We start from the raw sequence: 26,254 nt of genomic DNA on the forward strand, positions 1-26,254 counted from the left end.
AAAAAATTTAAGTTTAATTATACAACTCCCGTCTTCGTAGCTCTTTAATTTTTTTAGTTAAAAAAAATTAGGAGGCCTTACTTTTGGAACGACGCTCGTTTATGAATTACTTCTAAGTTATAAACCATTTTTAATTGGATTCAGTATAATATTAGTTATTACTTACTGAATGGTTGATTCTAAAACTATTTAATTGTATATAAACTGATTCTAATCTTACAGTGTAAATTTTTTAGATGAGGGCTGATTGCTTGAATTACTTGTTTGGATCGGACTATTGTTCTCATCTGGAGTGTTTCGGTCATTGTAGCCTCCGATCTTCGTTAGGCATGCTAGTCGCTATCTTAGAAAAGAAAGGAGAAAAGTTACAGGCTCCGTGGATGGTTTCGTTTTCTTGGAGTTGGGTTTTTTTGTTTTGCCGTTTTCGTATGTGTGAAAAATCTGCAAGCCATTTTAAAATTATAAGCTTTTCCTAATTGGACGTAGATTGCCTTTAAAATCATAATTTTTAATCCTATATGAATTATTTCGAAATCATAAGCTTTTTATAATCAGCGGTTGTAACATTACATTTATTATTAGCTAAGTATATACGAATATGTACGCATGCGTACTTATAAATCGCCATTTTTCTGAGAACAAATATTTATATAATTTCTATCATGACTAAAATAAGATTTGACTAACAAATCGATCAAACGGATATGCGTTGGCCTTTGGGCATCAAAAAGAAAAAAAAATGCCTCCGTTGCAATCAACCGCGTGTTTGGTTTCCTTCTGACCGGAGCACGTGCATGTCTTTCCCGCCAGAATTCTATGCCCAATGGCGTCGCGTTTCTCAACAAGACAAACAGAAAACGACATTTGTTCAACACTCTAAAAACACAAAAAAAAAAAAAAAAAAAAAACATATGCAGAAAAGGACAAAATGTTTCCCGCCATGTTTTTCTTTCGTAGCTGAAATCTAGTTTGTTTTTTGATGCTGTTATTTCAGTGTTATATTCCCGACAGCGATTTTGGAGGGATTGACTGATGGAATGGATACAACTATAGACTACGGAAATTATGGGTTTTCAGTATTTACTTCAACAATGCTCAAAATGTGAGAATACCTTGATTAGTAAGTTATAAAAACACACGACAATTAAGCAACACAAAATCTTCAAAGTTTGGTCCCCGTAAGATAAAATGTATTTTAGCCTGACGATTCCTTACCGGGATAAAACGCGGAAGATTCTGTATAGCTTAATTGAAATATATTTGAATAACTTATTGTTAAAAAGCCTTGCCTTCTCTAACTATACTGACGCAGCTGTTAGAATTACATATAACTTTTTTATATTCCACATAAAAGACATTGCCAAAGCTGCTGCAAAGAAGGTGGGCTCTCTCTATCATGCTAGAAAGTTACTTACGTCTGAGAATAACCTGTACCTCTACAAGGCCACCATTCGCCCATGTATAGAGTATTGTTGCCATATTTGGGCTGGTGCCTCTGCTAACCCAGTCTCTCACTCTTAGACAAGGTTCAAAAGAGAGTCGTTAACCTGATAGGCCCCGCTCTAGCAACTATTAACTAGGAATCAACAGCTGTCCTATCGAGAAATGTTCTATCCTCTGCCTGTTTTACAAGTATTTTAATGGCAGCTGCTCCGACAAACTGCAATCTCTTGTTCCCCTTCGACGTAAATACCACCCGACAAACCCGACAAGCAGCAAAATCCCACCCCTACACAGTAGAGATCCCTAGATGTAAGAAAGACTTCTATTCTAGTAATTTTTACTAGACTTCCCCATTCCAGGTTTCTGCTTCCCTGACTGTACTGACATGCAGAAGTTCAAGTGTAATGTAAACAGACATCTTACTGCTCAACTCCCTACATAGTATCCTTGCAAATTATGTGCCAGATACTAGTCCCCTACATCAAAGTGACACTGTGCCTTGTTTGGAGTGAAAAGGCAATAAAAAAATTTAACTAACAATGAAAAATGAAATTGAACAAATTACAATTATTGATCCATAAAACAATAAATTATAATAATGAAAAAAATCATCTATTAATTTTTTTTTTATTATAATTTTGGGTTTCAATTTTTGATGGATCACTGAATATTGTGCGATTAAAAATTAGTACAAACCTGATTTTGTACAGCATTCAGTGTTCGCGTCAGGCAAGAATAATAAAGAAATAAATGGCCGCTGCGTTTACTTATAGGCTTGTGATAAAATCGACGAATTCATCTCCTAACCTTCAACATGTGCCGGTACATGTTGATCTGTTAATTTTTTTTCTGCATGGAACAATTTAATGACGCATTTCTTCTTTTGACGCATATCTATGACAGTGGTTGATTTCTTACAGCCTTACACCGTCAATACTTCCAACAGAGATTAAATTTTCAAGTTATGAATGTATAAATTTAATCATCATAACAATGTAACTTGCAATCCCCTCTGGTTCATTCAGATAAAATAACAAAAATAGGATGCATTACTTTTCGAACGTCCCTCGTATTTGTAAAACAAGTACAGGCATGCAGATTACGGCAATGGGACAGAGGCTGAAGCATAGTAGACAGTGCAAGGCTTATTAGGTTAGAATGTAAATGAAAATTTTCTAACCCTAAGGCGGGTTTAACCGGCTTCCTCCATAAAATTGATAAGCGGTACCCAGTCGCATGTAAACACTCATTATTGGGAGCTGACGACCTTAGGCTTTTGCAGATCTCGGCGTTAGAGGTCCTTTTTATATCCTTTCCAGTGGGGGGCGACTAGTTGTTGGTGCATCAGCTCAAACGCTGAATTTATGGAGTTTTTAGAATTGTTCCAGAGAGAAAACCTTTTTTTTTTATAGTGGACTAAAATCTTTGTGAACTATTTATGTACCTAGGCACCCACTGAGGTCAAAATGTTAACGTACACGTAGGAGAGAATTATGAAAATAACTCAGATGAGTCGTCTACACTTACTTAAGCAGGCTAAAACACTTTTAGCCATAAAAACTGTCTACGTTCATGGAGCAAGTCTTCGTACTTGGAAATTAAGCGCAGAGATGCAAAATTGCAGTGATGGCAGAGCATAAAGGACCTTTTTATACCCTTTCCAAGATGGAGCGACTAGTTTAGGTGCACCAGCATGAATGTCGAATTTATAGAGTTGTTTGAACGTTTTAAGGGAGAAAGCATTTTTAATAGTTGACTGACTGAAACATTTATGTACCCAGGTGCCCATCAATCAAAATTTAAATGTACAAAAAGGATAAAAATATGAACATAAGTCATATTAGTTGACTACACTCACGTAAGCAGGCCAAAACACTTTTAGTCATAAAAAAGAATACGTTTATGTGAGCTGACCATTCAACAGGCGCCGGTAAATGTTGATCGGTTCAATTTTTTTTTTTTTTTTGCATGGAAGAATTCAATGGCGCATCTCTGCTTTTGACACATATCTATAACAGGGGTTGCTTTCTTAGAGACTCACACCGTCAATATCAGCAACAGAGATGAAACTTTTACATCATGAATGCGTTTTCTCATCGTAAGAATGTAATTTTCAATCCCCTCTGGTCCATTCGGGTGGAATAAAAAAATAGGATGCATTACTATTCGAACGTCCGTCATATTTGTAAAATAAGTACAGGGATGCAACATGGCGGCGATGGGACAGTGTCTGGAGCATAGTAGACAGTGCAAGATTTATTAGGTAAGGGGCTCTTTTGTACCCTTTTCAAGCGGAAGTGGCTAATTGTTGGTACACCAGCTCAAATTTCGAATTTATAGAGTTTTTAGAACTATTGAAGGGAGAAAACTTTCTTTTTATGAATGGACGAATACTCAGAGGACTATTTACGTACTTACGTGTCCATCAAGGTGAAACGTACATGGACATAAAACGTATACGTTCATGGTGCTGGTCGTTTAAAAACAAAATTATTCAATTAACTCAGTCAATCAAGGTGTTCACAAAGAAGCCAGTCAAAAAGGTAGGACGCAAGTCGCACAGTTTTGTAACAAATAGCGCTTTTTTGCATGTGCTTTAAACGAAATTGTATATACGGCTTAATCACGTTTGGCACACCGGTTTCCGTCAGATCACCTAAGTTAAGCAACGATAAGCCTGGGCAGTTCTGTATGCGTGACCATTTGGAACTTGCAGGTGCTGTATGTATTCTCTGCTTATCCCGGCATTTTTTCCAGTCGTCCTGGACTTCTTGCCACTGAACTCAAACAGTGTCGATTCAGAGGAGGTGTGGTTGGTGATTGCGCAACCCTTGCCACACAATTACATGCGCAGCTGCCCTTACAGGGGGTATCCTTTGTCTTTCGAGTCTGAACGAAGGCATCGACACGAAATTGTGTGTGATTTTTTGTTAAAGAAAATTAAAATATAATTTCATTAGAAACGGTTCAGTTTATTTTTACATCATTAATAAAATCGAAAATGATAATATTTGACATTTTTTTTATCTTCAAATACTCAATTTGATCGATCTTTTCAGAATATTACAATAGTTATTAATGATGTCTTTACAAACTCGACTTTACTGCGATATAAAAAACTCGGTTTGATGTAACAATCGGAGCGAAATGTCGTTAAAAGCGAAAACTAAAGCTATACTCCTATATTTATATTCATGTTAAAAACTCTTTTTCTATTTATTTAGCAAGGAAATACAACTTTGTTATATATGGGTCGTGGAATTGCATTCATCTGCAAAAGATCTAGCTAATTTGCATATTCTTTTAAACGTTCATTTTAATTAATTCCCTATTAGTTTTTTTTCGGTTTTCTTATGGGATGATCATCTAGAGTTAACAATTACGTGTAATTATGTTCATGCAGATATTCTATACTTACTTGCGTAATATTTGCTTAAAAAATTTGCCTACCAAACTCCTCTGTCATTTTTTGGTCTACAGACATGAAACTTAATATTTAGGGTATTCAAACCCATGCGAAACTTTATACTTGGGTTTTAGCCGGAGAAAATCGGTGCAAAAGTATGAAAATTAAAGAAATGGAATTTGCAAGGTGAAGGTTGAACGACGGCATTACGAAACGAATATGCATGCGTAACGTACTTGCTATTGGTTCATGTTTTAATTTTTAGCCTTGCAGCAAACATGTCTTCATGGTTCAGGCATTAACGTTAAAAGAAAAAGTAAATCGTAAGATAAACGTCTTGGTTTCGATCTCGGTGGTGGCACACGAATCTTTTTTTTTTTTTTAACTTTAAATCCTTACTATCTATTGGGTCCAAGATTATATAATAATAAATACGAAATTTGCATAAATCAAAATATCATATTTAAGCGTATTTTACGACCGGGCAATGCTAGGTGGCCTGCTATTTCTATATCAAGATGGGTAGTAGAGATTCTAATATAGATGATAGAAGAGAAAGGGGACGTAATCTGTCTTTTGATGGACTGAAACTTGTTTTTTTTTCACACGGAATATTAAATGTATATTCCTATATGTTAACGTACTTAACTCTTTGTAGTCACTCAATGCATTGGCAATATGACTCAGATACGTTTTACTCACCAGCAAATATACTCGCCTTTGCTCATGATAGAATGAGTAACTATCTTACATTTTTATTCTTATTTCTTGCAGACCCATGGCGTAATAGATAAAGTACTTGATCATTTAGTTGTAAATTAGACTTGAATTACCCTGGATATGTGCCTTTTGATGCAATTGAACTTGGTTTTTCACAGTGAAAAATGAAATGAATATTCCCTTGTGTGAACATATTTAACACTGTGTGACCATTGGCAACATGAACAAGGTATTTTTCACTAGCAAAAATATCCAACGTTGCCCATGATAGAATAAGTAACACTATAGCCTTTTATATCTGGTCGATAAAACCACCTTACTTTTTTTTTTATTCTTGATCCTTGCAAACCCGTGGCGTAGTGGATGAAGTACTTGATAAAATCCAGTTGTAAGTTACACTCTTCTGGAGATTGAAGGTTTAATTCTCAGTGCAATAAAATTACGAATTACTTAGGACTTCTACGCAGTCGTGGCTGACGAAACGAGAACATGATACCCCAGTTGATTCAATAAAAGGGTTCCGTTCGAATTTCCGTGCAGATTCCCGAGTTTGACAGAGAGATTCCTGAGTTACGCAGAAAGATTCCCGAGTTCACCAAGACGCACCTAAAGAAGGTCGGATATTATATCGACCAGGGCGATGTGAAAATGACACTCCAGATGAGAACAGTAGTCTGAAGAATCCATATAATACGAATTTTTAGTCTTATATTTGGGATATTTTTCGTTTTATAATGTAAATTTTTTAGAATAGGGCGAAGCATTTAGCATTCAGTTGGCGATGACATAAATAAGATCAACTGAAATGAATTATGCTAAATTCATATGCTTTTATATTACGAACTGGCTGGCAACCCGGTGTTGCCCGGTCGTACAGTAGGCTTAAACATGAAATTTTAATTTATGCAGATTGCGTATGTATCATTATAGAATCAATCATCTATCGATTATTATATATTACGAGGAATAATTTGCCCGGTGAACTAATTCAAAAATAAAAATAAAAATATACAACAAAATATACACACATATACGCATATGTACCTGCACATATACAGACAGGTAAAAATAGTTAATAAAAATACAATAGAATCATTAAATGCATTCGCTTTGATGATGAGCAAACCTTATTGGAGCTAAAACATTTCTCTCATTCTTAGCTCATATATATACATACATACAGTTTTATAAATATTGAAACATATCAGGGTTGTCTGATGATGTCTCATTGACTGAAACAGATGACTGTTTGTAGCGTCCAAATGTAACTGTTTACCTTCTAAGAAATAACATATATATATATATATATATATATATATAACAGTAATTTACAAACACGTTTTTCGAGGTCCTACCTCTCGTCAGCCTACCTTGACTGTTCTAGGATTTGAACTTCAGACCATATGTACTAGATCGAGTGCGTTAGTTCATATGGACTGAGGTTCAAATCTTACAACAGTCACGCTACACTGACGAATAGTATTACCTCATAACACGTGTTCGTAGATTAATTGCTTTGTAAGTAAAATAATACATAATTAAATAAATAATGGTTTACGTCCAAAATACTGAGGATGTAGTTTGACCTCGAAATGTATTTACATTATACATTTCAAACAAGTAAAATATTGCGTTGTAATTTGGTTTTCAAGTGCATCTGATGCGTATTTTATTTCATTCAAATTAAATCAACGTTTCTATAATGGAACTCACACCCATGACGTTTATCTCGCGTAGCCAACGCACCGTTCCCGCCATTTCAAAATACAACCACTGAGATACAACGGGCGAATTTTTACTACTGACATTTCTTTCTTCACATTTACAATATTGCAAGAAAGAATAAGAAAAAAAAGAAACAAACAAAATACTAAAGACTCCGAAATATATTGAAATCATGAATTTCAAACACGTAAAATATTTGCTTTCGTAATATTGCGTTGAATATGGGTTTCGAGCGCACATGATGCGTATTTTATTTTATTAAAATAAATAAATTTTGGTGCCATCAGCTAGAATTGAAACCAAAATCAAAATTGCAGCGCGCAAAGCTGGTGACGTTACCACTGTACCAACGCGACACACACATGAACTGAGTAAAAATACACTAAGACGAATGTACAAAATGTATAACGATTTTTTTCATTTTGACGCGATTTTGACCCTTAAAAACCATTTAACCCTTAAAAACGATTTAACCCTTAAAAACGATTTTGACTCTTAAAAACGATTTTAACCCTTAAAAAAGATTTTAACCGGCTAAAAATCCATAACAGAACGGTTTATACAAATCCAATCATTTGCGGCCCCGAGCGACTTTTAATTTCGAGAGAGATAGATTTTGAAAATATAGAGACAAACAGACAGACATATAGTCTTTTATATATTAGATCACCGGATGGAGGTGCCCGACTTTGCCCGGACATAAAATACGCTTAAATATGACATTTTAATTCGTCCACATTTCGTATATATTATCATAGAGTCGTGATTTCAAAAGAAACAAAAAGGTATTTGGATGCCATCAGCTGAAATCGAAACTGTAGCTTTCAAAGCTGGTGACGTCACCACAGTACCAACGTAACACATTAACTGATTAAAAATTAAAAATAAACTAAGATGAATGTACAAAATGTACCATGATTTTTTTTTTCAATTTGGACCCATTTTTGACCTCTTAAAACTATTTAAACTGGCTGAATATCCATAAAAGAATAGTCCTTAAAAGTCTAATCATTCGAAGCCCCTAGCGGTGCTCTGCGACTTTTAGTTTCGAAGAAGATAGAGGTTGAAAATATGGAGACAGACAGACAGACCGACAGAAATATAGTCTTTTATATATTAGACTTATATTTTTAAATAATTCATGTATGAAGATTCGATTAGCCTTCAAATAAAGAATCATGTGAATGTTAATTTATTGTAATAAAAGTTCCTGTCGGTTTGTTTGTTTGTTTACAATGTGTTTAATATATACAAAACGTATATATATATATATATATATATATATATATATATATATATATATATATATATATATATATATATATATAATATATATATATATATATTATATATTATATATATATAAGAGAAAGAAAATTAAAACTGTAAGTTGAACTTTACAATCAAAATTTATTGTTCGACTGAATACTCCAAAAAACAATTTACAAAGTCCTTATTCCGCAGTGTTTCAAAGAATGCTATTCTTATTATTATTCTCATCAGAGGACATAAAGAAATCAGCAAATTATATTTGTAGCAATGCTAGAATTTGCTAGTTAAGAAATTAAGTGAGACCACAATTTATTGTCGTTATAAATTGCCAAATAGTGAAAAAATGTTGGATATGTAATGCAAAATAGTTAAGAGAGAATGGATTCCAAAATAATTTCAGTGTGACGATGCATATAATCCTATTGGAAAGCCTTCAAAGCAGCTGAAATAATGAAAATTGTTTTGTTCCGGGCAGTGCAGTAGCCCAAAGAAAAGTCTGTCCCCAGTCATATGGGACCAAATAGTAAAAAGAGAGAAATCCAGTATGAGAACCTTCATCATCGGCTTAATTAGAAAAGGCGATTTCAAATAATATATATGTATATATATATATATATATATATATATATATATATATATACTAGCAAAAGTACCCGTCGTTGACTGGGTTCAAAAACAGCCTACAGAAAATGGACTCTGATTTATGAAAGTATGATAGTTTATGAAAAGGAAGGGTTGTAAAGAGATAGCTTCGAATTTGGGGGTATCAAAACCAAAGCAAAATATGATGAAAGTAAAAATAAAATAGATAAACACCATAATTTATTATATCATACCTGTTCACACTGAAACACTTATCACAATATTCTGTGGATTTATATTTAAAAAAAACTTGTTAAACTTTGTGACATATTTCCAGTCTATGGAGGTCAGGCGCAAACGAACACCCCATAATTTTATTATACCATATTTCTTCAAACTGAAACATAATTATCAAAGTATACTTACGCAGATAGATATGAAAAGTCTTTATTAAAGTTTGTGTCTATTTCCATTTCCGAACGCAGACCCCACAATTTTATTATACCATCCGTATTCAAGTTAAAACATACTTATCAAAGTATTATTTTACACATCTATATCAAAAACACTTGTAAACGTTTTTTTTTTTTTTATAATTTTTTAATTTTTTATTTCCATACTTTGTGGACCAGGTGCGTACGCAGACCCCACAATTTTAATGAATCATCATTATGCCAGATCAAACATACCCATTCCTGTGTCTCGATACATCTTCTATCATTATATGTGATCAGTTTTCTATAATAGTCAACCATATAGGAGCCTATTCGTGATCAGACACACACACAGATGTTCAGCTTTATATATATATATATATATATATATATATATATATATATATATATAACAGTATTTCTTTTTCCTTGACTTTAATATTTGAGTTAGATATTTCAAAATGCAATTAATTCTAATTAAGAATGTGACCGGTATTTTAATCAATTTTGGTAAAGATTGCTCAAGGGACATGGACGTTAATTTGTACACAAACGCAGTGATAAATAAACACTACCGAAAACGTAACGTTAGTCTCGGTGTACCACAACTCATCCCGTTCATCCGTCAATGGTGAACCGCCGGTATCATCGTCTGATCGAAATGTATAGTACAAATATATTATGCACTTCTGAACATAAGTGACCACTTTTTATTTCCTCGAAAACCATACAACCCCCCTCTCTCTCTCTCTCTCCCTCTCTCTCACACCCACACACACACACACACACACACATACACACACATACGCATTGTGGAGTGTTTTGTTTTTAGGTCATCGGAACGCTGTTAGAATTTTACTAATTAGCGGATTTCCTTTTAATTCAAAACATGATCCTCACGATGGCTCAGCAGTAAGACGTTGATGCGGAACTTCATTGGCGACAGTACGGGCCAAGAAGTGAGTCTCGATTATAAACAGAACAGAAGTTACCGTGAAAAGTGTGACTTTCAACGTTTTCAGAACCTTGCTCTTTAACCCAGACCTATATATCTAAAAATCAAATCAGTTCTTAGATCATATTCGATATTTTGTCGAAGTTTGGTAGCGATTGGTTAAGCGATGTGAATGCTAGACTGTACAGAAAGAAGCAAGTCTAGTTACAGCGTGGAAGTAGAGAAAAGGGTTGGAACTTCTTTTAACCTTGGCCGACAAAAAAATCTTTTCTCTTCCACAACTCGCTCGTTTCTTCGCCCAAGCAGCAGTCGTCTTTTTCGTTTCGTTTTCTTTTTCTTCTTCTTTCCAACTAACGATGAACTCACGGAATAACGTCACCCGAAAACGAAAAAAAAACGCCTTTATTGCTGCCATCTCAAATCCTGACAACGCCTAATTTTGCATTCGTCTTATTTTGGATAATAAGAGTACCAGGTTCAAGTGACAGTGCTTCCTTACAGAGGGCACACGCCAACCGTGGCCAGTTATAGCTATCACTTTCCACACCAATAAACCCGACCCAAAACATAACTTCCTCGGCGAAGGTGAAAGATACATTTAATCGTCGATTTGTTCACTCATTTTCAGAGCATGATAAATGGACCAGAATAATTGTGCATTTTGTATGAGTATTGCAGTCGTAAAATGTACAGTCGCTTTATTTTATGACTGTTTAAATAACAATTATAAACAGTCTGCCATCTTAGTGAAGAGCCGCGCTGTAAAATGATAGCAAAATTGAATCGATGTTATTTGATACGATGAAGAATTGTGGAAATTGACTGAAAAAATAAATATACGTTGGACGGCTGAATTCACACAAAAACGAACAAAAAATGGGAGGAAAGCTAATTTGAAATGATAAATTATTTTCTATTCGGAAAATGATAAATTATTAAAAATGTTGCAAAAAAAAAAATGCGTTTGCCAGCATTAAAGAAGATAAATGAAAATGATAAAAAAAAAATGGACGAACGGAAATCGGAAAATAGGAAAACGGCTGGAATAGCATTCTAATTATCACATTATTGTATACTTTGATCCTTCGGACTACTATTCTCATCTTGAGTGTCATTTTCACAACGTTTCAGCCGATGTAGCCTCCAACCTTCTTCGGATCTATCTTCTCGAGCTCGGGAATCTTTCTGTCGAGCTCGGGAATCTTTCTGCCGAGCTCGGGAATCTTTCTGTCGAGCTCGGGAATCTTTCTGTCGAGCTCGGGAATCTGCTCAGAAATTCGTATGAGGGCGATGGAAAATATCAGCAGAAACAAACATATATGCAAATGGAAAGTGCGCGCGAGTTAGCGTCAGTGGAAAGAGATAAAAAAAAAGAACAGCACGTGCTCGGCAGAAGGAAAATCGGCGTCGAAGAAAATAGTCGTGTAAATCTGAAAGCAAGAAATGGCTGGGTAGTACCGGTGTGCTATCGGAAGAAATAGAAACGCATTCCTGATAAAATGTACATGTGGCAGCGATAAACTTTTTTTTTAGAGTAACGTTAATAAAAACGGTTTTGTAAAAAAGTAAAAAATTCTGACCTGGATTTTATTTATTTATTTCCAGTTTTATTTTTATAAATTATTAAAGTAAAGTTTTATCGTTATGAATCACTAAAGTTTTATTTTTATGAATTACTAAAGTTTTATTTTTATGAATCACTAAAGTTTTATTTTTATGAATTACTAAAGTTTTATTTTTATGAATCACTAAAGTTTTATTTTTATGAATTATTAAAGTTTTATTTTTATGAATTACTAAAGTTTTATTTTTATGAATTACTAAAGTTTTATTTTTATGAATTACTAAAGTTTTATCGTTATGAATTACTAAAGTTTTATTTTTATGAATTACTAAAGTTTTATTTTTATGAATTATTAAAGTTTTATTTTTATGAATTACTAAAGTTTTATTTTTATGAATTACTAAAGTTTTATTTTTATGAATTATTAAAGTTTTATTTTTATGAATCACTAAAGTTTTATTTTTATGAATTATTAAAGTTTTATTTTTATGAATTACTAAAGTTTTATTTTTATGAATTACTAAAGTTTTATTTTTATGAATTACTAAAGTTTTATTTTTATGAATTACTAAAGTTTTATTTTTATGAATTACTAAAGTAAAGTTTTCTTTTCATGAGTCAATAAAGTAAAGTTTTATTTTATGAATTACTAGCATATATATATATATATATATATATATATATATATATATATATATTAGTGTATTTAGGCAGCATTCCTTCATTCAGGCAAATATTATTAAAAACAACAGAGATACCTTGCTTAATGATTCTTTTTTTCGTTTTTTCGATCTTTCGTAAGATTTTTTTAACTTCAAGATGGAAGGTGTTTACAAATGTTCCATGGTTCACACGAGCGCTTTCGATTCTTTCTTGAATCATCATCAGGTGGAGATAAAATATTAAAAATAGAAGTGAAATATATAGTTACGAATGATAAAAAGAGTCAATGAAAAGTCGATTAAAATATACATTTACGAGTGATAAAAAACTCGATTAAAAATTAGGATGATAAAAGGCAATGTTAGTAAAACCAGTCGTATACTGGTTATGCTAAACATTTCAGCACATTATTGCTACTTTCAAAATTAATGCTATTTAGATCTGGGTGCTGGGTTTTTATATATAGTGCTTCAAGTATGTTTAATTTTTTACAATTACTTTCTCGTTGCAAAATCCTTGTGTTGTCCACGAGGACCTTTCTAAGATTAGAGGGGGGGCAGCTATGTTGATTTGCTAAATGCTGGTATATTGAGCTAGTACTGTTCAAATGCATCGTTAATCGACGGGATAATGTTGTTTTTGTATGTCCAATCTTGGCCTTCGGGTCAAGATCAAAGTGTAGTATCTGTTCCGGCAGATGCTGCAAGCTATGACTAGCTATGACTAGCTATGACTAGCAAAGACCAGATGTGGGGGCAACCCCACATGCCTGACCATTAACCAGCTCCCATTTCCCACCTCTCGGGAGCTGGTCCCCTTTTTCCCTTCCCCCTCCCTTCACTCCTCACATTAAAAATCGGCCTTGTGCCTAATTTGCTCGGTGGGGGAGCAAATAAACACCATCTGTTCCGGCAGATGCTGCACTTGGGATGATTTGTACCAGTCAATGGAGGGGAAACTCTCTATACTGGGACAATTATTATTTTTGGTAACCAGAGTGCCCCCTTTTTGCCTACTTTTAGGGGAGCTGGTTTTTACCTCACATTAAAAACGGCCTTGTGCCTAATTTGCTCAGTGGGGGAGCAAATAAATACCATCTGTTCCGGCAGATGCTGCAAGCTATGACTAGCTATGACTAGCTATGACTAGCAAAGACCAGATGTGGGGGTAACTCCACATGCCTGACCATTAACCAGCTCCCATTTCCCACCTCTCGGGAGCTGGTCCCCTTTTTCCCTTCCCCCTCCCTTCACTCCTCACATTAAAAATCGGCCTTGTGCCTAATTTGCTCGGTGGGGGAGCAAATAAATACCATCTGTTCCGGCAGATGCTGCACTTAAGATAATTTGTACCAGTCAATGGAGGGGAAACCCTCTATACTGGGATAATTATTATTTTTGGTAACCAGAGTGCCCCCTTTTTGCCTACTTTTAGGGGAGCTGGTTTTTACCTCACATTAAAAACGGCCTTGTGCCTAATTTGCTCAGTGGGGGAGCAAATAAACACCATCTGTTCCGGCAGATACTGCAAGCAAGGACCAGATGTGGGGGCAACCCCACATACCTGACCTTTAACCAGCTCCCATTTCCCACCTCTCGGGAGCTGGTCCCCTTTTTCCCTTCCCCCTCCCTTCACTCCTCACATTAAAAATTGGCCTTGTGCCTAATTTGCTCGGTGGTGGAGCAAATAAATACCATCTGTTCTTCAGATGCTGCACTTCATTTTCTTGTTCTCTTTCGGTGGAGAAGAAATCCTTCACGACTGAGACAATTTTTATTTTTGTACCTTTTCTCCACGTTAAAAAACGACCCTGGTGTCTAACTCTGTCCCGTGGGGAGGCATAGTAAATAGGTACACTCTCCTAAGGGGCATTGAAATTTGTACACAATATTGGTTTGCTCCAACATTTTTTTGTCGCCGGCGAGGAGTTATTTTTAACGATGAGGTTCTGGGTTCGATACTTCTTATAGTATATAATAAATCTAATCTTAGAATTGTTCTCTAGAAGTGCTGTATATCTATGTATGATGCTTTTAATTATTTTTTCTTCCACTCTAAAATTTGGTGTCATTTGGTTTTTATAAAATATGTCTATAGGGTTAGTGTTAGAAGATTGACTAGTATTGTTGTTAAGGTTTTTAGGGGACTGTAAAAATAGTTTAATTTGTTGATCAACAATATAATTCGGAAAGTAATTATTTATAAGAACCTGTTTGATATTTTTAATTTCTATTAGCACTACTAATAGAAATTAAAAATATCAAACAAGTTCTTATAAATAATTACTTTCCGAATTATATTGTTGATCAACAAATTAGATTTATTATATACTATAAGAAGTATCGAACCCAAAACCTCATCGTTAAAAATAACTCCTCGCCAGCGACAAAAATGTTGGAGCAAACCAATATTGTGTAATAATTCTAATCGACTTTTCATTGACTCTTTTTATCATTCGTAACTATATATTTTACTTCTATTTTTAATATTTTATCTCCACCTGATGATGATTCAAGAAAGAATCGAAAGCGCTCGTGTGAACCATGGAACATTTGTAAATACCTTCCATCTTGAAGTTAAAAAAATCTTACGAAAGATCGAAAAAATGAAAAAAAGAATCATTAAGCAAGGTATCTCTGTTGTTTTTAATAATGTTTGCCTGAATATATATATATATATATGTGGATGGTTGAGTTTTTTTATCGTCGCTTTTGTCGCTTAGATTTACCGTCGAATTTTCGCATGGTGTTTCTTCCTGCCATCGTTGTATTCTATGGATGGTCATCAATCGTTTCATCAGTTTAGCTAGACGAATAAATCTTCTTTTCGTGCAGAATGAAATACAGAGCGGTTCGCTAAGAGTTTCTAAGGTTTTATTTCTGGAGAGAATTTACTCACAAAAGAGACAGTTCTCTTAGCTAATTGTTGGGTGGCACTCCTACAGATTCTGACTATGGATTATTCTTGACGTCACTTCCGATGACTAGGTTCTGCTTTTCAGCCGTCTGAACCCAAGATTCAGAGAGAGAGAGAGAGAGAGAGAGAGAGAGAGAGAGAGAAAGTCATAACATTACTTGTTCTTCTTGTTGAACTTTTTTATTTTTTATTTTTTTTATTACATTTTCACCCCAAACAAGGCACATTGCCACTTTGGTGTAGGGGCTACTATCAGGAGCAGCAACTACTGGGGCACTATGTAGGGATTTGGGCAGCAAGATGTCGGTTCACGTTACACTTGAACTTCTGCATGTCAGTACAGTTAGGGAAGCAGGGACCTGGAATGGAATTCCAGAGTCTAGCGGTCCTGGGGAAGAAACTACTGGAGTAGAAAGATCTTTTGCATCTAGGGATCTCTACTGCGTGGGGGGGATTTAGCTGCCTGTCGGGTTTGTCGAGGGTGTCTACGTGGTGGGGGCACAAGTGTCTGCAGTTCGTCAGAGCATTCACCATTAAAATACTTGTAGAACAGGCAGAGGGATGCAACGTTTCGTCGATGGGACAGAGGCGGAAGCTTAGATGCCAGTTCAGGGCCTATCAGATTGGCGACTCTCTTTTGAACTTTGTCTAGGAGCGAGAGACTAGTAGTAGATGTACCAGCCCAAATGTGACAGCAATACTCCATACATGGGCGAGTGGTGGCCTTATAGAGGTACAGGATACTTTCAGGTGTCAGTAGTTTTCTAGCACGGTAGAGAGAGCCTACCTTCTTCGCAGCGGCCCTGGCAATGTTTTCAATGTAATTGTTCCAACTCATATTTTATGTGAACGTTAGGCCAAGCAGTTTGAAAGATGTACTCTCAGATAGGGAGTCACTGTCCATTGCTATTGGTGGCAGAGAAGGTTTCTTGTAATTATTGAAGGAAACCAGTTTAGTCTTGGCAGCATTGAATGTGACCATCCATTTTTGTCCCCATTCAACTACAGATTGGAGGTCATCCTCTAGTGTTTTTGCCATTTTTTTTATCTGTTCATTTATTTTCCTGTCATGCCTGTTATAGAGTGTGGTGTCATCAGCATATATACCCATCTCAGAGGCAGTTTTGTCGGGGGTGTCATTAATAAATATTAGGAACAATAGAGGTCCAAGGATAGACCCCTGAGGCACTCCCGCATTTATATCATATTGTTTAGATGTACGACCGTCGAGAACAACCTGGATTTTTCTATTATCTAAGAAGGATTTAATTATGTTATGTATTCTACCAGTGATACCGCATGATTTAAGTTTCCTGGGGAGACCCTCATGCCATACCCGTCAAAAGCCTTAGATATATCTAGAGCTACCGTTCTGTCCTCCCCCGCTTTGTCCAGTGACTGGTATATACGTTCAGAGATTACAGTGAGGATGTCTGCGGTGGAACGGGCTTGTCTAAATCCATATTGTTTGTCAGTTAGAAGTTTAGCATCTGTAAGGTGACGGACTAGAGCATGGTTAATTATGGTCTCAAATATTTTGGCGAAAAGTGGGAGGAGGCTAATGGAGCGATAATTTGATGGGTCAGTTCTTTCGCCAGAATTCTTGAATACTGGTACCACAGAAGCAGTTTTCCAACAGCCCGGAAAGCATGATTCATTAAGGCATTTGTTGTAGAGTTTGGAGAGAACTGGAGCTACTTCGGCTGAGCACTATTTTAATCGAACAGCTGGGATGAGATCAGGTCCATATGCTTTTGAGGTGTCAAGGTTTTTTATGATAGCATGCAACTGAGCAGGGGTGATTTTTAGATCGTCTAGCGTGGCGTCTGTTCGCAAAGGAAAGTCAGGCAGGGGGTGGTTGGAAGGGTCCAGTGTGGAGTTTGAGGCAAACCGGCTGTCAAGCATATTAGGCTTGTCGGTTGCTGAGCAAACAACCTCGTGATTGTTGGTTAGTGGGGGAATTGTTGATTACCCATTATTTACTACACTATTGTAGATTTTCCAGAAGTCACGAGTTCCTAATTTTTGTGCTTCGATGCGTTTTTTAGTGGTTTCCGTAAATTCTCTCTTAGCTGTCGCTATTTCCTTCTTAACGTTACTTCTAACTTCTATATACTTCTGTCTGTTTGAACTGGACTTATGTCGGTTAAATCTGCGGTATGCATGCTGTCTTTGAGCAATGACAGTTGCGCAAGTAGAAGTAAACCATTGGGGAGAGTGGGGCTTGCTATAAAATTTCCGCATGGGACCATGTGCTTCACTTGCAGTTTTGAACCATTCAGTTGTCTCATTTGCGCACTGTTCAGCAGGAAAAGAAAAAATATTTCCCCATGGGGCATCTCTGATAAGATCTCTGATGGCTTCCCAGTCAGTCTTTTTATAATATCTCGTTGTTTTGAGCACTGGGTCTTCAGTTTTGAGTCTAGAGTTTAGGGCGATTTCAATCATTATCACTGCATGATCAGCGTTCCCGAGCGGGCTGTTAGCATTTGTTATACAATACTTGGGAGCTGTGGTCAGAAACAGGTCTAGAAGTGATGCGTGTTGTTCTTTCTGGTCAGGGAAACTAACATCGTTTCCGTATTTTCTGTTTAATATATAATTTATTTCACTGTTTCCGAGTCTTCTCGTTATTCCTTCCAACATTTACAGCGTAACACTAATAAATTATTTAGCTTTTCTTCTTGCTTAAATCTTTGGGTAACTTGCGAACAGATTTTGGGATAACGTTTCGTATTTTGCGATGATAACAATTTCTTACATCATTATCGATGATGTGCCTTGTATTCGCTTCCACAGACAACTCATCTAAAAACCTTTGCTATCCCTTAGCTCTATAAACGTGACGTCATTACTCTCCTCTCATCCTCTGTTATATTTTGACCTGTTGTCTTTTGCCTCAGCTTTTCGTCGCCTATCTTTGATTAACCCTTGAGAATTATTCTGTTTTGGAGGTTTGGGTTATCATGACATGTAGTCTGTGTGACCCTTGTCAACATCCACACTAGCTCACTTACCCGCTATTGACACGGGGCCTCTCCATTATGTAACACCTGACTTTTAGCTATAAGTATTAGAAAAGATACTAGACATTTACCTTAGTCAATAGGTCACTATCAGTAGGCCTACATTTCGAAAATATAGTCATGACTCCGATACCGAGGCGAAGTGAAACCCGTAGTGTAACCTACAAAATATTTGTTAAAATTTGTTATATATTAGCAATCACGGGCGTCTTCAAGTCACCTAAACGATTATTATTAATAATAATAATAATAATAATAATAATAATAATAATAATAATAATAATAATAATAATAATAATATTATTATTATTATTATTATTATTATTATTATTAAAATGTAGATGTTTTTAATGTGAAAAAATGCAATAGATGAAAAATGTTGAAACGAGATATTTTAATAGATGCTTGGAATTTGGGAAATTTTAACTTAATAAAATAAGCTTTAGTTTACAATAGTAAATAATAGAGACCTAAACAAACAAATGGATACTTTTTATATATACACTATATTTAGTTTCACGGGGAGAGAGGTCAGTCAGAGTTGAAAAGCGAATTGGACAAGTTAGCAGGAAAGATATCGTCTCCGCGTTCGGAAGCTTCAGAGGAACGCGACCTTAGCATGGTGTAGAACAAAAGAAGTTACAACGCTATGCAGCTCCGAGGGAAGTTTAGAATAAAGTTATATCTAAAATTATAAATTAGTATTTGGCGTTCTTTCAAAGGGAGACAATTGTTACAGGACTGCAAGTACAGACCAACCGAGTGAGAGAACTAATCGTCACAGTGAAGAAGGTGTGTGATTTGTCTGAGATGAGCAGCCAAATATGTTAATTTGTTGTTTGTAAAAGCCTGTCCCGCGTACGTTTGTTTGTTAAGATGTGGACAGTAGTCATGTGTGAAACACCCACACACGCATCAACTCGAGACGATCAGACACATACAACTATGCATACATGTGCATACACTTTATATAGAAGATCTGTGACAATGGGCATAGAAACAAGCGTCCAATGATCGTTTTTGTATATTGTAAAATGTTACCGATACTCGAACTCGAAACCCGACCGATAGAAAACGAAAAGGTGACATATGCAAATCAAGATACGGTTGAATTTGAGCATATAAAATGCCGGTATTTCTTTCATTGAGAGAAGATTCGTTATAGTTGACTCGGGGGTGTTTGAACGTATGGCTAATTTGCGTGTCAGTTTGAAGAAAGAAAGACGGATTTTCTACAAGCGTTTAAACAGGAAAATAAAACGGACTGTCATTTTTGCGTGTGTCAAGAACATTGCAAGATGAAAAACTTGCAAGATGAAAAACTTCTTTCTTTTTATTTATTTATTTTTTTTGCACGAACATTTAACGATATTCGGCAGTTCAAAGGAAAACTTTAATTTTAACCCTAGACGATCACAAACACTAGAGACGGTCACAGACGCGTTACATATATACACGTTATATACGTATTTGGTCCACGATAGATGTCTATGTAACAAATTCAGTTTTAAAGTTACGGTCTAAATTGAAAGTTGAATTATCAGTACAGGTGACAATCAAAAATACAATTTTGAATTACTTAAGACGTTTCCCGACTAACGGAACAAGAAGTGCTACTACCTGTGGATTAATTTCATACGGATTGCCTTGTTCGATAGAAACATTCTCGAAGTGCAACACCTGAAGAAAGTCGAAGGTTACAAAACCTTGTGAAAATAGCATTGAAGATGAGAATAGTAATTCGAAGCAATTCGAATGATACACACACACACACACACACACACCACACACACACACACACACACACGGACACACGGACCCATGCACGCACACACACACGCACACATATTACATGCAGAAAGTCGGAGGTTCATCAGTCGAAAATAACACTCAAGATAAGAACAGAAGTTTGAATAAGCTAAATAATACGAAGTGAAACTTGTCTACGAGGTACCCGTATTCCTTAGCCAATTCCGCGTTCATATAAATCAGTAAAATATTTATATAGTTCTTTCTGGCAAGCGTATGTGTTGGTGTATCGATTACAGTCGATTTTCGCTTTGATTTCACAATGATTCTATTTGTGAACATGCATAATAATGAGCTCGAAATCGGCAAATGATTGCCATAATTGATACGCTATAAAAATAGGACGCGCCAAATATATTTTCTTTCGAATAATCGATACCTTCTACGAATACTTGTATCGATTACATGTTTGCAAAAATCACCGGCGAGAAACGAACGCCAAAAAAAATTTTGGGGGGCGGGAATTTCATAGTTTCCACCTTGTGTGTCAGATTTCTATTTTACGCTAGTCGTCTGCTATTTAGGTCAAAGAGGTCAGAAATTACATGAACGGTGGGATAAGAAACAAAAATTCCTTTGATGCAAAGCTTTGCATTTCTTTTGAAATGTGGAATATTGACCGGGCAACGCCAAGTTAGCTTGACGATATTTATTATTATGATCGCTGTTAATATTTGTAAAAATAGAATGTCAGAAAGAATGTTACCAAAGCGAAATAAATGTTTACATATAAAATTATTTATGTGAAACATTTTAGAATATAAACAAAACACGTGACGAAGGTAGAACATCCGACTTGTGTCTTTGGTCACATGGAGTTAATGACGTCACGAGGTAGATTGGTAATAGACGTAATCAGTGTAGTTAAAGTTTGAGGTCAAGCTTAAGTTGTCAGTCTAAAGAAGATCGAACAAAAACCGCCGAAGTGTACGTTGTTTTTATCGACTAGCTTCAATAACATATAATGTTTATACATAAGAAATATCAGACTGACTGGCACACTGGATTGGAAATATAAAATATGGGGATAACAAAAAAGTAAATAGATAATTAATGTGGGATGACTCTACATCGTTTCACATACTGAATCGTAATAAAATTCAGAATCTTTTATACAATCCAGCCATATTTAATAGAAATAATCTTTAATCTATGTCTGGCTCGTCTGCGGAAGTTCTTTATATTTTCACTCACGGTCGTCGTTTTGAACCGATGTTTTTGATTGTGTGTAGGTAAAACACTGATGTTAGTTTCTAAGAAAATATATCCATGTAGATGAACTCAGACTAGAGGTGATACAAATACTTTAACATGCGGATTGCCGTATTAGAGAAAGAGATAGATAGATAGATAGATAGATAGATAGATGGATGGATGGAACTCGGTTCCGTTGGTATTCTTTCCAGCTGACTACAACATAGTCGTCTTCAAATCCAGTGTAAACATTTTTTGTCGTCTCGCTCCTTTAAATAATCAAATTCTGCGCAACTTTCACCAGCAACGATTACTAAGCTATAGTCTCAGTGTCTCGGTGATCGCCTTATACTAATTAATCTTTGTCCTCGAGTGGACTCCGGGCCTTGATAAGTGATTCTTCCCTCGTAAAAAAAAGATAGATAGATAGGGACCCGGGAAACACCAGTAGTATGGCTAGTAATTTATGCATGTCACGTGAGTTTTCCCTATTTGGTTGTCAAGGTCTCTTTCTGTGTACAGCGAACGTTTATAAATTATTCTCGTCTCGGTTTTAGTGGAAAGGATTTAAACTAAGAATGTGGGGATAAGCACGAGACGTAGCACACAAGAAAGTCTATGAACGTTGCAAGATAGCGTGGTGGTGTGGATGTACAAAATGATTTATAGATTGACCGAATTCGACCTTAACTTGAACTCAACTGAGTAGATGCACTTAATCTGTGCGATCATACGACGAGGAAAAGTTTCTATTTCCTCGAAGATGTCACCGGTTGTGTATGTGGATCGGTGCTTAGATTGCGTGGAAGAGTCTGGACGAGAAATTCAAAATCTAATGCACCTCTACACACAAAAAGATTAATTTGCTTGTCTAGATATTCACAAACCTTCCCGAAACTTGTTTTCGATGTTTCCTAATAGATTCGTCTGATAAATGTATTTGGAATTTGTTGGTGTTTGCGAGATTTGTGTACATTTTGTGTTATGAATTTTAGCGCCGTTATTTTATTTATTTGTCTTTTAAAGAAAAATTTAGGAACAACGTTTCAAAATGGGCATTAAAATAAGTGAAGAAAAAGAAGGAAGAAAAAGGGAAAAAGAAAAAATGAATAAAAAGGGAAAGAAGAAAAATAAAAAAGAAAGAAGAAAGAATAAAAAGAGAAAGAAGAAAGAATAAGAGAAAGAAGAAGAATAAAAAGGGAAGAAAGTGAAGATGAGGTAAGGATGATTATAATGAAAGAGAAAATGAAAAAAGAGGAAGAAAAAGAAGAACGAGAATGATGATGATGATGATGATGATGTTGTTGTTGTTGTTGTTGTTGTTGTTGTTGTTGTTGTTGTTGTTGTTGTTGTTGTTGTTGTTGTTGTTGTTGTTGTTGTTGTTGTTGTTGTTGTTGTTGTTGTTGTTGTTGAACATCGTTCTTGATTATTTTTGTTGGCATTTGTTCGTCTGATATCTTTCTATTAATAATTCTTCCTGGAAATATACCGGGTACTTGCTGGAGGGATCACATGAAGGTTTCCAACGTCTTATGTGACAGCATTTCTGTACAACGAACTGGATTCGAACTTGGTACACTTAGGTTGTCAGCCCGCACCTTTAACCACTAAACCCCTGTCACCACCACCTGCTACTGCGTATGCGTTTGATGATGATGATGATGATGATGATGATGATGATGATGATGATGGATAAAAAGAATAAAAAGAAGAGGGAAAGTACAGACTGAAAATAATAATAATAATAATAATAATAATAATAATAATCGAGGAAGAGTCAAGAATACCGAAAGACCGAGGAAAGAAAACACTTGCTAGACCTCCACTTGATCAGTGCGACCTTGGGAAGGCTTATTGCCACTCAAAGTCTAGTGAAGACCAATGGTTGCTACCAACGATAAATCAATGGTAAGCGGCTATTGCGATAATGCAAATTAATTTGCAGAGGTTATCAAAATAGATGATGAGTACTGGAAATTTGGGGAGACTTGTTGTAACTTAGATCCAGGGAACTCAGCAGGTTGTTTGCAGAGAGAATTCTTTGATGATTGTCGTTGTGGAAACTCCTACTGAATAATAATAATAATAATAATAATAATAATAATAATAATAATAATAATAATAATAAAAAGAAGAAACTGATGATGATGATGATGATGATGATGATGATGATGATGATGATGATGATGATGATGATGATGCAGGGAGTTCACAATCTTTTCTGCAATTTTGCAATTCAAACATATTTGCTGCTGCATTATTTAGTCCCGTGGAATAATCAGCACAGATGCGAACTTTGCCGTTTGCTTTTCGGGCCACAACAATAGGGGCTGCACATCTGGAGTAATTTGTTGGTTCTATTATTCCAGCCATTCTGAGTCGATCTAATTCCTTTTCAACTATGTTGAGAGCTGCATTTGGGTCTAAATATTGGTTTGCTATCTGCTTTCAACTTGTAATTTTCAACGATTAATTTTCAAAATGGAGGAATAGCATCATTCCCGTTCCGTTCCAGTTATCATACTTGGACTTTTAACCTTTCATGTACTATGTTTGAATTGCCGTTACGTGTGTGTTTGTCTTCATAATAAATGTATATCGATATGCAACAGCGAATGATTATCTTATTTGTTCATAATTGTTCCAGTCTCTCATCATGTGCTGCAAACATACCCACGTGAAGGCTGGACGCCCTACGGTAAGATATTTTATGTTATATCGATCCATCTATAACAGGTGCAAATGAATGCTTTTATATAGGCACGACGATAAACTGACAGACATACTGTGCTACTGAGTATATGCCAATGCTATTAAAATTTAGCGTTGAACTGTGTACGTTTTGTCATAGATATTATAAGTAAATTTATATAAACACTAGTAGGGTGACCCGACGTTGCCCAGGATTGAATGATAATCAGCGAGTGTTTCACATTTATTGTCATTTAAATCAATAAAAAGACTATGTTTCAGTCAAATCGATTGCTTGCCTGCTCTAATTGGAAATCCATCACAATGTCTCTGGAGGAAGCTATGTTGAATAGCAGGGGGTTCTATATTAGATATGACGCGGAGTTCATATTGGGGTACATATATAACGAGACCCATGTGATACAGACATAACGATAGTGATGATGAGGGAGAGAAGACATTTATATATCACGTCTTGGAGAAGGGGAGACAATTCTTGTGATGGAGGAGATTGGACACATAACTTAGAAAGGTTTACAATATTCATTATAATTGATGATAAACACAATACCCTTTTCATGATGAAGGATGACACAAGACAACAGTTACAAATAATGATGACTTCTTTATTCATCTTATCGACCGATCGAATGATGTCAGGAATTCACTTGTATCTACATGGTTAATCTTCTGCCCTTCGCTTCCGAGGGGACTCTCCTCTGACTATGTCAACTCTTGACTGATCAACTCTCTCTGACTGATTTGACTAACTAACTAACTCTTAGATCCTATATTGAGAATATCCCTTTGTCTATTACGTCAGAAGTGTGTTTTTCAAACGTGACCAATTTCACGTGGCTTTACATATATTTGTCCAAACACACCTCCAGCGAACAAAAGAATCCTCAATTCTAATCTAACCTATTTTAAACAATATAATTTAATTTGCATTGTTCATTCTTTTACTGACATATTTAATATTCAGATTCCTAAAAGAATTAACAACAGACTTAATTTCTAAACTTCCATTTCTTAACTTTGCCTACAGGGTTTGATTCTAGGCTTATCCTAACCTTATTTTTACTTATCTAATATTATTCTTATTTACATGGGAAGGGGACAACCCTTCCCTGTAACAGCTTCATATTCCTCTCTCAGTGACTAACGTCACTCTATATTGTAGTCAATATAGTGTGACCTTAGACTATAGAGAACTTACTTCCACTATAGAGAATTTACTGTTAATTTTATGATTGTGGTTTGGTTGGTTTGACTGGTTTGTTTTACGGCATATCAACCCTTCTTTGGTTATTTAATGCCGAATCCAGTTATTGTGGAAACAGTTTTTATGCTTCAATTTCTTTACATTTTCAAATATTTATTTGTAGAGTTTGGTTTGGTTGTGTTACAGCATATTAACCCTTTTCGGATTATTTAATGTCGAATCCAGTTATTTTGGAAATAATATTCATGTTGCATCCAGTTATTTTGTAGAAGGTTTTTATTCTTTAAGCTCTTTGTATCTTAAATCGCTAGGTTGTAGTGTTTTGTTTGGTTGTTTTATAGTGGATTCCAACGTTTTTGATTCCTGCCATGCAGAAAATGAATGAGTTTTTCTATGGGGGAGGGAAAAGGGTTATAGTATTAATGTTTGCTACATTTTGAGTTAGGAAATCAGTCAAGAAGTGGGGGAGATAGAAAGAGAAAGGAGAAATGGGTAAAAGAAAAAGGGGGAAGGTGGGTTGTTGTTTTAGGTTTTGGTTTTGGTTTTGCAGAAAATAATTAAGTTTTGCAAAAGGAAGTTTGTATATATATATATATATATATATATATATATATATATATATATATATA

The sequence above is a fragment of the Euprymna scolopes genome, chromosome 28 (assembly GCF_053919585.1).
Source record: "Euprymna scolopes isolate OS-2025 chromosome 28, ASM5391958v1, whole genome shotgun sequence".
Classification (NCBI taxonomy): domain Eukaryota; kingdom Metazoa; phylum Mollusca; class Cephalopoda; order Sepiida; family Sepiolidae; genus Euprymna; species Euprymna scolopes.